The 12,673-nt window shown below is 37.7% G+C and overlaps 1 protein-coding gene across 14 annotated transcripts in view; it reads right to left on the reverse strand.

Moving 5' to 3' along the window:
* LOC135701740 (mucin-2) overlaps positions 1-12,673 on the reverse strand; it is a 426,987-nt gene that overhangs the window by 70,681 nt on the left and 343,633 nt on the right. The window lies entirely within an intron of this gene.

Here is a 12,673-nt window from a genome sequence, read left to right on the forward strand (position 1 = left end):
GCATATTCAGTTGGATTTCTTAATAGCTTATATCTGTTTTAAAGAAGGAGTCAACATAAACATTTTTCACAACACTGACTGCAAAAGATACTTTGTCATTGTTCCAACCGTTTCTGCTTCACGTTTCAGCCTGGTGTACTGGTCCGCCACCACTTGGAACGTTCTTCCGACAATGTCCACGTCGGTCGTCAGTGTAGCAGATGAACTGGCTGGATTTATTGAAGATCGTGCCCCGCATGTTAAAGCTTCTAGCGCAATGTAGAACCAGAGCCAGTTATGGCATATGCACCAGTTATGACACAATCCCATATATGCAAAGGTAGCAGTTTTTTTCCTTGATTTTGTTTTCCGTCGATCTTGTTTTCCGTGCTGAGCACCAATGCTACCGACGCCAGGGAGGCAGATCCCACACCTGGACCCTACATATCGACCCATTAACTCATGAACCGGGGACCAACGGCTTTACTTCCTTTCCGAAGGAAGGCGTGATCAGAGATGTTATGCCTCAGAACATCCCGGCGGCGCCAACTGGGATTGAACCCAGGCCTGCTGGGGTGAGAGGTAATCACGCTTACCACTACACCACCGGCGCCGCTAAAGGAAACAGTTGTGGCAAGCAAATTTTAAGTAGTGTCATATCTGTGGCACTTTCCCTATCATAGTGTTAGTTAGTCAGTGTAGAAAGCTCAGAAAGTTTCAAATAACAAAGAGCACAAAGTTGAGGACAAGTTTCTATTGGGACGTAATAGCCATAAAGAAAATGTTAACATGCAGTTATTTTGCAAGATGGCACAGATCAGAGGCATAAATTGTATTACATAAATGAATGCATTTGAAGGTTTACAGCGAAAATTAAATTCTTTATTTGCTCTTCATCAAATGTTGTTTACGTTATATTTTACATTGCACGAATACGTATCCTATTGCCAAAAGCCACTTGCAAACTAGCCATGAAAGCGGGAACAGAAAGAGTGTTTTCACAATATTTAGAAAAAAAAATTTCTTTTCGTGTTGAGAAAAGAAGAAGTCAGTAAAAATGTTGAACTGCCACTGCCTCCACACCTCTTGTCACGAGTTTTATCTTCATTCATCATTTATTTTCCCATAGAAAGAAGAGGAGAGCATGAAAGGTTGCCCCTTTCATAGGATCGCAGGATTATGAAAATGAAAACGGTCGGCAGCTCATCGTCCATGATTCCTTTGACTGCGTCTCGTCTCCAATGGCTGTTCCTATTGATATAGGGTGAGCTATTATACGAGCGCCTATTCCCATGTACAACATTCACCGTTTGACAGATGGTTCCAGCCGACCATAGCTCATGTTTAATATATTCATACTTGTCCATTGAGGATGGATACATAAATAATCGACATAGGCTGACTGATAGGTTGTGACTTTCCATCATACACAGCACGGTAATGCCACACGTCAAGAAGCTACCGTTTTCTTATCCAGCAAGTTGTACCTGAGACAGCTCCGGTGGGTCGTTTATATCCATTTGATAGGTTTTTCCGATCGAGTGAATAATTTAAATGGGAGCCGAGAAAGCAATCCTAGCAGCTGGACAAGTGTGTTTTCTCCCTTTCTTCAAGGAAGGAAATCAGGAAGCTCTTTTGTAGTCTTGACCGAGATAAGGAAGTCTTTTGGCGAGGCGATTGCATGGAAAATCATTTTCCCTTCAGCACAAACCATGTTGTAGGTGTGATTCGAGAGGATATCTATGATCATTTTTGATGAGGTTACAACGAATAAGACAAGTAGGGTGCGCCAAATTGTTTGTGTCGAACGTTAACTTGCTTTCTACATACTAGAGTGATAGATCAGGCTGAAAACACGTTAAACAATTTTTTGTGGGTTGTACGCTTTGATTTTACGAAAAACAGAACAGAACAATTTCCAATAAAATAAAATAACCGAAATATGTGAATTGAATCAATACCATAGGATTGAAGTTTGAGGTTGTCCCAATCAAAAAAAGTTTGGTATTGATATATGTCGCTACAGTTTATTTCTTTTGTTTGAAGTACTTTTATGGTAAAAAAAAACAAAATTTCAACAATATCATTTATAATTGCTCAACAAAAAGGGACTTCCTAATATTTGCCGTTATTGCAAATGGAATATTTTTGGAGAAAACTATATGTAGCTTATTTTTGTCCAAGGAAGAATTTGACTAAACAGATCGCCGAGATACATGCATTTTAGTGATTTGATTTCTGAAAAATTGAAATTTTTTAAAAGAATTTTGAGCAACTTTATGGAAATTGAGCAAATAACATAACTGATTCCTCTAAGATTTGCATATCTTCGTTATCTGGGATCTAACTCAAGACTAATCGTTCAAAAGGGCGTATGTGTGTTCCACAGATACATAAAAAAAAATCATTAACGGTACGTGTATCTCTTAGCGGAAGTGAATATTCACTGTAATTATTTTTGAGAGGCATTGTGTAGTACCGTAATCTACTAGATTAGAAATAATATTCACTTCCAGTAAGAGATACAGCTACCGTTTCAACTTTCCCACGTGTTTCAACTTGCCCCGGTGTACCTTTACCAATGTTTCCTCCCAATCTGTTTGAAGTTAAAGAAAAAGTTGTGCAAACTATTATGCACATTTTGAAAAATCTATCGTTTTTTTTTTTTTTTTCCTTTGGTTTGTTTTTTCCGTCGATCTTGTTTTCCGTGCTGAGCACCAATGCTACCGACGTGCCAGGAAGGCAGCTCCCACACCTGGACCCTACCTATCGACCCATCAACTCATGAACCGGGGACCAACGGCTTTACTTCCCATCCGAAGGAAGGCGTGATCAGAGATGTTATGCCTCAGAACATCCCGGCGGCGCCGACTGGGATTGAACCCAGGCCTGTTGGGGTGAGAGGTAATCACGCTTACCACTACACCACCGGCGCCGTTGAAAATCTATCGTTGTAACCAAAAGAAAACAACTTTATCGATTCATATCAATACCAAAGATTGCCTGTGGATCCTCAGATTTGTATCCTATGATATTGCTTTAGATTATTTCGATTATTTTTTCTATCCCTTTGAACACATTATTAGAAATTGATCTGATTTTTTTTTATCCGAAAATCAATGCATGCAATTTTTAGAGTATTTTCATGTACGCAGCTGTTGTTTCTATCGTCCTCATTTTAGGTACTATTGTAGGATGGTTAAATAATTAATTTTACTTCAGTCGCAGTTGGTTTCAAATCAGATCTTGACCATCCTCTCAAAATTTGAGCTCATTTGGTAGCAACTTGAGAGTGCACTTCATATGAAAACTACTATGGAAAAAGTGATAGATTAGTTCTCAAAATATTTCGTTATATTGCTGAGCTGATAAACATTCTTTGTAAAATATTTAAGTCGTGCGATCAAAACGATTTATAATAGATTGTTTTGAACCCATGTCGTAGTTACGAGTTTAAAAAAAAAATATAAGAATATTATGCTTTTAAAATCCAGAATAAATCATCCAAACCGGTTAGGAATTGATGAAATGGGAACAATATAAAAATGATTAAACCCTGATTAATTCACCCATGGATGATGATTTTCCAACACGAATAAAATATAAAATTGCCTTTTTATTAGATTGTGATCACAATCCCACGGGTACCCAGAACATTAGGATGGGGCTTATTGTTCAAATTGTTTGGTGACATGTTTTCCCAAGTGGAAAATGATTATTTTTTCGTTGACATTTATAGGTGGCGCAAAGGAGTCTAGGTCCAAAATGTCAACAGATGAACCTTTTCAAATAAAACGTATGCTATAACAAGTAAACACGTGATTTTGTGATCCTAAAGGGCGAAAATTTAGTTCATTTTGCGATATTTTCACTGGTTCTCGAGCAGGGCTGGCATATGTCATTTTCAATGAAAGATCTCACGCGATATTTACAGAGATACTTCAGTCACTATCATCAGATGAGAAAACGATGATAGAAATTTTCTTCAAAATCTCATCGAACTTTTTGTCATGAAAGAACGTGACGGTGTTAAGATCATCGTAATTTAATCGTACCGAGGAAATAATAATGTATTCACTTTACCGATTACATACGGTTGGTTGCTTAAATTCATCAAAGTTAGTTAGAAATGTTAATGTGAAAACCGCATAAGATTATTCTCATGAGTGCTTGATCATTGGAAAATGACAAGAAAGCTAATGATAGGTAGTTTCGTCTCGATATAGTACGAGGACCTGTTTTCTCATTGTCAAATGACGGCCGTGATATTTACCAGCTCTGTTCTCAAGATAACCCAAGTAACACTTGCAACATCTTGCATGAAAAATAAAAAAATTCCAGTTGTAAATAAGTTATATATTAATTGCTTCTAAAACATCCTGTTTTAGACGCGTTGTATTGTTGTTTGTGAAGTATTTAACCTTTCTGACAAGCACTTGTTATCTTGAAGTTATAATTTGATATTACATGTCTCAATTACCAGTTTATAACACAATTATAACTGATTGTATTTGGTGAAAACTGGCTAGCCTTATATACAACATGTTTTCATATGTCATTATTAGAAACATGAATACATCTGAGATATAATTTATTTATAACATGTTATTAATAAGTTATATTTAAGTTGTACTCATGTTTCCAAAAATGACATATGAAAACATGTTGTATATAAGGTTAGCAAGTTTTCATCAAACACAATCAGTTATAAAAGTGTTATGAATAAGCAATTGAGAGTTGCCATCCCTAATTATAACTTCAATATACGATACAAGTAATATTCTTGTTTGTCGTGTTATAAACATGTTTTGATAACAATTATGAAATTTCTCAATGCATTCTACAAACTGCACTACAATATGGCTGACCAATGAAGCAATGTATAGAATGAAAAAAAAAAAACATTTAATTTGTGCTTTCAACATCACATGTACGTTTTGTAAAAGAGATAAGTAAGATAATTGAAAAAGAAAGTTGATATTATATTTGTTTTTGTTTTTTGCAAAGTTGGGGAATTTTATCCAGGATTTTTTATGCAATTCAATTTATTATATTAAGCTTTTTTTGAGAGCCAATGAGTTTTTTAGAAGTAGAATGTATAGATTTACCATAAATTTGTAACCGCATAAATGTTTGCAGTACGGAATCTCAGTTTAGGTACTTTATTCACACGATAAAATTCTTCTGAAGAATAAGTTGTGTAAATTGATGATAAACAAATTCCTTTCCTAGGAATGATGAAATTAATTTACAACATGTCCAATACAGTAGGTTGCGTTATAGTCATAAATAAGTTGCGCAAGTCAAGCATATGTTATATATAGATCCCACCTCTTGCGCTTTTTTCGGTATAAATAAGTTGTACCTAAGTGACTAGACGTAAATGTTTACCGCTGATATTGTCATAAATAAGTTATGTAAACCCGTTTATGACAAATTGTGTTGCTTGGGAAATATGTTATAGCGATGTTCCCGCACTTATGCTTGCATATTGATCTATCGAAATCAGCATCCTTGCAGTGCTTTATGCAGCGTGAGTAAATATGATAATGCGAGTGAATAAGAGAGAATGGAAGAGAAAGATAGATAGAAAACAAGAAAAACGAGGTGAAGGTAAACTCTGGAGCAACAATAGAAAAGGACCGATCAGAATTTGAACAAACGATTCTAAAGCCTTTTCCTCACAAACCGAAGGCCACCCACGCAAACCAACAGCATAATCATGCATGGGGAAACTTTCCCCTAACCCATTATGCTGTTTATGGGCGTGGGCGGCTTAGAACGGTTTGCTTACAAATGCTGATGGGTCCTTTTCTATTGTTGCTCCAGAAACATCTCTTTAATGATATTCAAGCAAACAATGAGTTAGAAAAGGATTTCGTGTTATGGTAGTGGGAAATGTGGTAGAAGCAGTCTAGAATCCCTTTGGGGGAATAGTTGAAATGTGATCTGATTTCAACGTTAAGTATTAGAAGTACTTATCAACAATTGTTCTTTTCATGTCATGTCATGTCATGTTTGGAAGATTTTGTTTATGAAGATTTAAATTTACACTAGGTTTTGGAAATTATCCTTGTTTCGACTTATGCTTCCATTGCCATTTTCAATCATCATGATATCTCTTGCAGCGTGATTATTTAAGACCACCAAATCGATTATCGACTGTTTTCAAACATACATTTATACGAAAAACGCTTCGTTTCGACTTCCTTCATAAGGCCCCTGATCACCAAGTTTTAAAGGGAAGTGACTATGTCGTTCCATATCGTGAAGATTTTCATTGATAATGGCAAGACCAATTAGTACTTCACGTAGATACCACGTGTGTGACGGTTGCTTCTACCTAAAGCAGGCCTACACAACCTTTCTAAACTTGATTTTTTAAATGGCTGTATCTTTGATCGATAAACTTGCTTCAAGATGCATTTTGCTTATTTCTCATTTATTCTGGGCTAAAATTCATAACGATAAATAAAATTGGGCTATAATGATATCATTGCTGATATCCCGAGAGCACGTCCTGCCTTCGGGCCACACGTTGGGCAGCGCTGACCTAAATAGTTAAAACATTAAGAGGAACCTGCTAGAACTGGCATGTTGGTTGAGGAGAGGATAATATGATGACTTTAATAACTTGATGAAAAGATCAATTGTTGAAAAGTAGTCATGAGCAGGGTTGTTAATCAATAACTGTCGATAACATCAGCATTAACGTCAGAAATGCAAATTCACCATTGCAGACGTTAACGCTAACGTTCACAATTAATTCAGATCACCGAAGTCGGTAGGAATTTACCGGGTTTTTGAACAGCAGAACAATTCGGTAAAATTTTCAAATGACCGTTACGCGTGAGAAATCAAGAAAATTTATAAATTTTATTTTTCATCAATAAATGGGGTAAACAGAACAAATTCTGTACAAGTTCAGAATAAATTTTCTAATAATTGGATTTTTCACTGATTTTTAAACTTTTACCGAACAGTTCTGTTGTTCAAAATTTACCGAACGATGGAGGCCTGGATTAGTGTGTTATCGACGGTTATCGTAGTTAATTTTAAGAATCACATTTCAAATACAGTCAGTTCTCATTCTCTTCAACACAATATTCTCCATAACTTGGTGGAAATCAAGGCTACTTCAACCACACTTCCTATGCAAAATTACGATGGTAAATTTATTTCTATCTCGAAATTATTTCGCAACTCTTTGTTCGCAAATATCTATTAAGAAATTTTTACTGTAACAAGGTATACCTTTATTTCCCTCTCTAGTGTTGTACCTCTTTCTCTTTCTCTCTCATTCTCTCTCATTCTCATATTTACTCACGCTGCATCTATCACCGCAAGGATGCTGATTGCGAAAGATCAATATGTAATGCGGGAACAACCCTATGCCTTCGAGAACTAGTGAATATATCACAAAATGGACAACATTTTCGGCCTTTAGGTTCAAAAAATCACGTGTTTACTTATAGAAGCATATTTTATGTTTGAAAAAAAAAAATCGTTCGATATTTTGGACTTAGACCCGTCATCTCTAAATGTCAAGGAAAAAAGCTCAATTTTTGATATGTTACTTAATTACTCCCAATAATCATCTACCTCAGAGAAATTGACAATTGTCTTAGTGACAACTGCATGTTGAGACACCATGCAGATGACGGTGTAGTGTCTGTGACAGGGCCCAAAGGGGTCGACCTGCAAGGACCTTTACAGCATACCTTAGACAGTTTGTCTACTTGGGCTATCGAGCTAGGTCCACGGAGAAAACTGAGTTGGTCGTTTTTTCTAGGAAGCATAGCCCAGTACAACCGAAGCTTCAAATTTTGGGTAAACCGATCACTTATTCCATGTCTTTCAAATATCTTGGGGTCCGGTTGGATTCCAAATGCACCTGGAGATCCCACATTGAGTATCTGAGACGAAAATGCCAACAAAGGATCAATTTTCTCTGAACAATTACCGCAACGTGGTGGGGAGCTCATCCGCAAGATTTTCTAACGTTGTACCGGACAACGATTTTATCGGTTTTAGAGTACGGTAGTTTTTGCTTCCAGTTGGCGGCTAAAACACATATCATGAAACTGTAACGTACCCAGTATCGTTGTCTTCGTATCGCGTTAGGATGCATGCACTCGACTCATACGATGCATCTTGAAGTGTTGGCGGGCATGTTGCCACTCTCTGATCGGTTTTGTCCATCAGGCTCCTAACCCGTTGTGAAATTATGAACCCACTGGTAATCGAAAACTTTTAAAAAGCTTCTTGAGCTAAACCATCAAACTCGTTTTATGTCATACATTTATGGGTACATAACACAGGATGTCAGCCCTTCACAACATAATCCTCATCGTGTATGCTTCTCGGACTTCGGCAATTCAGTTAGTTTTGATTTATCTATGACTCAAGAAATTCGCGGAATCCCAGAACGCCATCGTTCCATGATTTTTTCGTCAACTTTCGCTGCAAAGTTTGGTCAAGTTGATTCCGCAAGATCATTCTTCACAGATGGATCACTAATAGAGGCATTCGCTGGTTTTGGTACTTATAACGAATTTCTTAGCGCCTCTCCAATGCTTCAAGCTCCTTGATCCGTATATGTTGCTGACCTGGCGGCAATACATTATACGCCAGAAACTATCGCCTCACTTTCACCAGTTCACTACTTTATTTTTACGGATAGTCTCAGTTCCATGAGGCCGGTAAAGCATTCCTCGTATTTTCTCATGAAAATACTACATACCTACATATGTTCATAAGAAACAAGTAGGCACAAATGCGACGGGTCTTCAAGCTTTATCATAAAAAAGCTCAACCCTCCCAGCAGCTGGCCTTCCATCCATAACGAGTGAACATCATTATAGTCATCATCACCGTTTTATCATAAACATTCCGCTCGCATATCCTTGCGAAAGCTTCTGAAAAATAACACTCCAATGAAATATTCGGAGCACGTTTTTACTCGACAGGAAACATGTAACAAAGAGGTAACGAAGAAAGGGCTCTATTCAACTGGTACCTTTACTTTCGATTTAAATTGCGCATTGTTTCAATTTGGCACTTTGGGCTAGTACAGTTCAGCTAAATAGATGGCTGCATTTCCGTATCCTAGCTACGTCATTGCAATTTACTGAATATTCGGACATGAATAGCAAGGGCGCAATAAGACAGATAGATAGGCACAACTTTTGTTGGTTTATGAAAAACACCGCCAGTCTCAGTGGGGGTTACTTCCCAGATGTGTGTTGCTTGAAACTCCATACTTACAACTCTACCGCCAGGCCAACCAAACCGTTCCTAAATATTCCAGAAACACAACCATACTATGATCATATACATATCGTTACATGGTTCATTAAAAAAAGTATCTCCCGCTGGTGCCGCTATGTCTTTAGAAAGCAATTTTATCGTCGTGGAAAGTGGGAAGATCATCAGAGGGAAGACCGTCCTTGAATGGCGGCAGTATAACAATTGGGACGGGTAGGTGGAGCTTGTGATACAGTCGCTCTGAATTTTCACACTGTTGAATTTAATTTCACTCGCTCATTCGCTGGCGGATGTAGGCTATGAGGCCTTTGCCACGGTAACGGCGGCGACGACGGAGCTAATATGAGGCATTCATGTGAAGGAAGTGGAGGATATCTGCTCCTTACCTGGAATGCTTGGCTCTCGAAGGAATTCCGCATGACTGCTAGAGTTGGAAAGTAGTTTATTTGTTGCCGCATGCTTTCCACTCGTTTGAAATAACGTGCTAAGAAGATCCAGTTTTTTCCAATGATTATTTCTTAGCTCGGGGAATTTTCTCTTTCCTAAAGTGGATAATACGTAATGGGATATTCGCTTTAATGCTCAGTTGGGTCGGTGGGAGATATGATTCTGTAAACTTCATGATGGGCATTTAATTGCTAAGGTGTGATGTTTTATTATTATTGCTAAAACACATCGAGTACCGCTTTAAATTAGTGTTCAAGTAGAACGTGTAGTAACGCCCATTTGCATTATCTATTATAATTTTTGTTTGCTTGATATACTCCAACTCGATTGTATTCAGGTTACTTCTATCGCTTTTCCACCCGATTCGCTTAAGAGTTGCGATAAAAAGTTATTTTTTTTACTAAAAGTTGATGTTTTAAGATTTTTGTCAATTTTGTCCATTGTTGTCAGAAACGTTAGCATTCTTGACAAGATTTTAAATAAACATAAGTTGAAAAATGATTTTTTTAGATAGTTGCCTACAACTTTGCGTCAGATGTCATTGAGATAAGATGCGCTGTTTTTGTGTTATAATTTAACGCCTATAGCAAATAGTTGGGCAAGGTTTAATGGAATTTTGAAATTCGGTTATTTTTTGGTGGTTGTTTGACGACTGGGTTCAAATTTGGGTCAGACTTGAACATGCTCAGTAGAACTGAAGTTCTACTTTTCCAAGATCTTTTAAACTGTTATTAAGACTGCCAGAGCCGAGAAACAGTTGTACCCAAAGTTTATTTTTAGGCTTAACTTATTTGGCGGGGATTTCTGCTCAGGGGAGAAAGCTGTTACAACTACCTGGTGATAGGATGATCCAGAGGATGTCTGTAAACGATGCGAATGGTCAGTTGCTTAGACACCACGGACAAGCTGAAACGTTGGATTGAGCATTTTGAACAACTTTCTCTTACTTTAACGACCAACCAACCATCAATATCACGGCAGGATCCGCCAAGGGTACGGCATCACTCACGTCAGCTCCGAGGCTTCATTATTGCAGGAGATAGAAGCAGCTTTACTGTGTGCCAATTGGCGAGGCAGCAACGGCTGCAGACAGGATTCCGTGCCGGAAGATCTTGTATGGATCAAATTGTCACGCTCCGTTCCATCCGATCAACTTAATCACAAGTATCTCTGAGGCACAAGAAAGTCCCGGAAAAAATCATCAACCTCATCGAAGCACAATACGAGGACTGATTGATTGAGATGAGTCAACCCAGTGTTTCCACATTCTTTTCCAATTTCAATCTGTATTTCACCGTAAAAAATCTTTTTAATCTGTAAATAACTGACACAAATCAGTCAAATAATGTGTATAATTTCTTAATTATGATCTTAGTGTGGATCTTCGTAAACCTCCATTGAGTTCATTCAAAGTTCAGAAAATGATTGTTCATAGTTTAGAATCTTTAAAAATGATTTGAGTTTTCTTTATCTATTTATCTATCTCTATCTATTTAAAAGATGGCAAAATCCTGAATCAGGATTTTTTTTAGTGAATTGTATCTTTTCTAAAATCAAGTCTCAGTAGTGACACTTGACTATAAGACCGTCGTACTTTTTTTTTATTAATTACTTTATTTGTACAGGCTCAATCGAATAAACTTTACAGAGCCGAGTTATCATTTTTGTTATACATTATTGATTTCTTATATTTAAAGTTAAAGGAGCTGGACCGGATACTCGCGGTTGTCTCGAGGTTAGTGGGGATTTACAATTTTTTTTGGATGGGAAAAGGGAGAGGGAGGTTTGAAATGTGGTTTACGATACAAATATTTAATTAATCCTAAAACATGAACTAATTTCTATTCATCTTGAAAACAAACATAAAAAAAACCCACACGTACAAAATACAAACTAAACACAAGGTTAATAAAACTTACAATCTAATGTTAATATTCTTAAAGTAAACATATATGAGTTTCATAAACTCCAGATCGCGTCTAGCCAAAATATCCCGAACTGGAACATTAGGTTGTCTACCTCGAGCCCGAAGGGAATCGTACAGTTCAGATCTGATTCCGCGATGCTCAGCACAAGACCAAATAATGTGATCTGCGTCCTGGTAACCTTGTCCACATTCACAGAGATTGCTGTCCTTCAGCCCAACACGGAACAAGTGAGCGTTTAACGAATAGTGATTGGACATGAGGCGAGACATCATACGAATGAAGTCTCGACCCACATCCAACCCCTTGAACCAAGAACTCTTCGACACCTTAGGGATGATCGAATATAGCCATCGTCCCAAACTCCCTTCACTCCACTTATTCTGCCAGCTGACGAGTGACTGTTGACGATAAATGAAGAAAAATTCATCGTAGGCGATTTGTCGATCGTAAATATCGCCTTCCATAGCGCCCACCTTAGCAAGTGAGTCAGCCATCTCATTGCCCGGAATCGAGCAATGAGATGGGACCCATGCAAAGGTGATGACAAAAGATCTTAAAGATAAAGCACTTAAAAGCTCTCGTATTTTCATGAGAAAATGAAATTCGGCGCTATGAAATTCGTTAAAAATACCAAAACCAGCGGACTCCTCTATTAGTGATCCATCTGTGAAGAACGATCTTGCGGAATCAACTTGGCCAAACTTTGCAGCGTAAATTGACGGAACAATCATGGAACAAGACCGTCTTACTTGATGCTCATCAAATTCCCTATTCAAAACACACTGGTTGATGCGCTCGGTTTCAGGCTGATCATGCACATTAGACAATTTATCATTTATATTGCACATTGGCTATCTAGTTTTTCAAGTTGTTATCCTTGTAAATCATTTTGATTTGGAAATTTTGTGCAGTGGGGACTTGACAAGAGTGCCATTTATTAAGTAACACCATTAGTGGCGCCGGTGGTGTAGTGGTAAGCGTGATTACCTCTCACCCCAGCAGGCCTGGGTTCAATCCCAGTCGGCGCCGCCGGGATGTTCTGAGGCATGACA

This window comes from Ochlerotatus camptorhynchus, unplaced genomic scaffold, assembly GCF_037179485.1.
Source record: "Ochlerotatus camptorhynchus isolate MF236.1 unplaced genomic scaffold, CSIRO-AGI_Acam_v1.1 ptg000176l, whole genome shotgun sequence".
Classification (NCBI taxonomy): Eukaryota; Metazoa; Arthropoda; class Insecta; order Diptera; family Culicidae; genus Ochlerotatus; species Ochlerotatus camptorhynchus.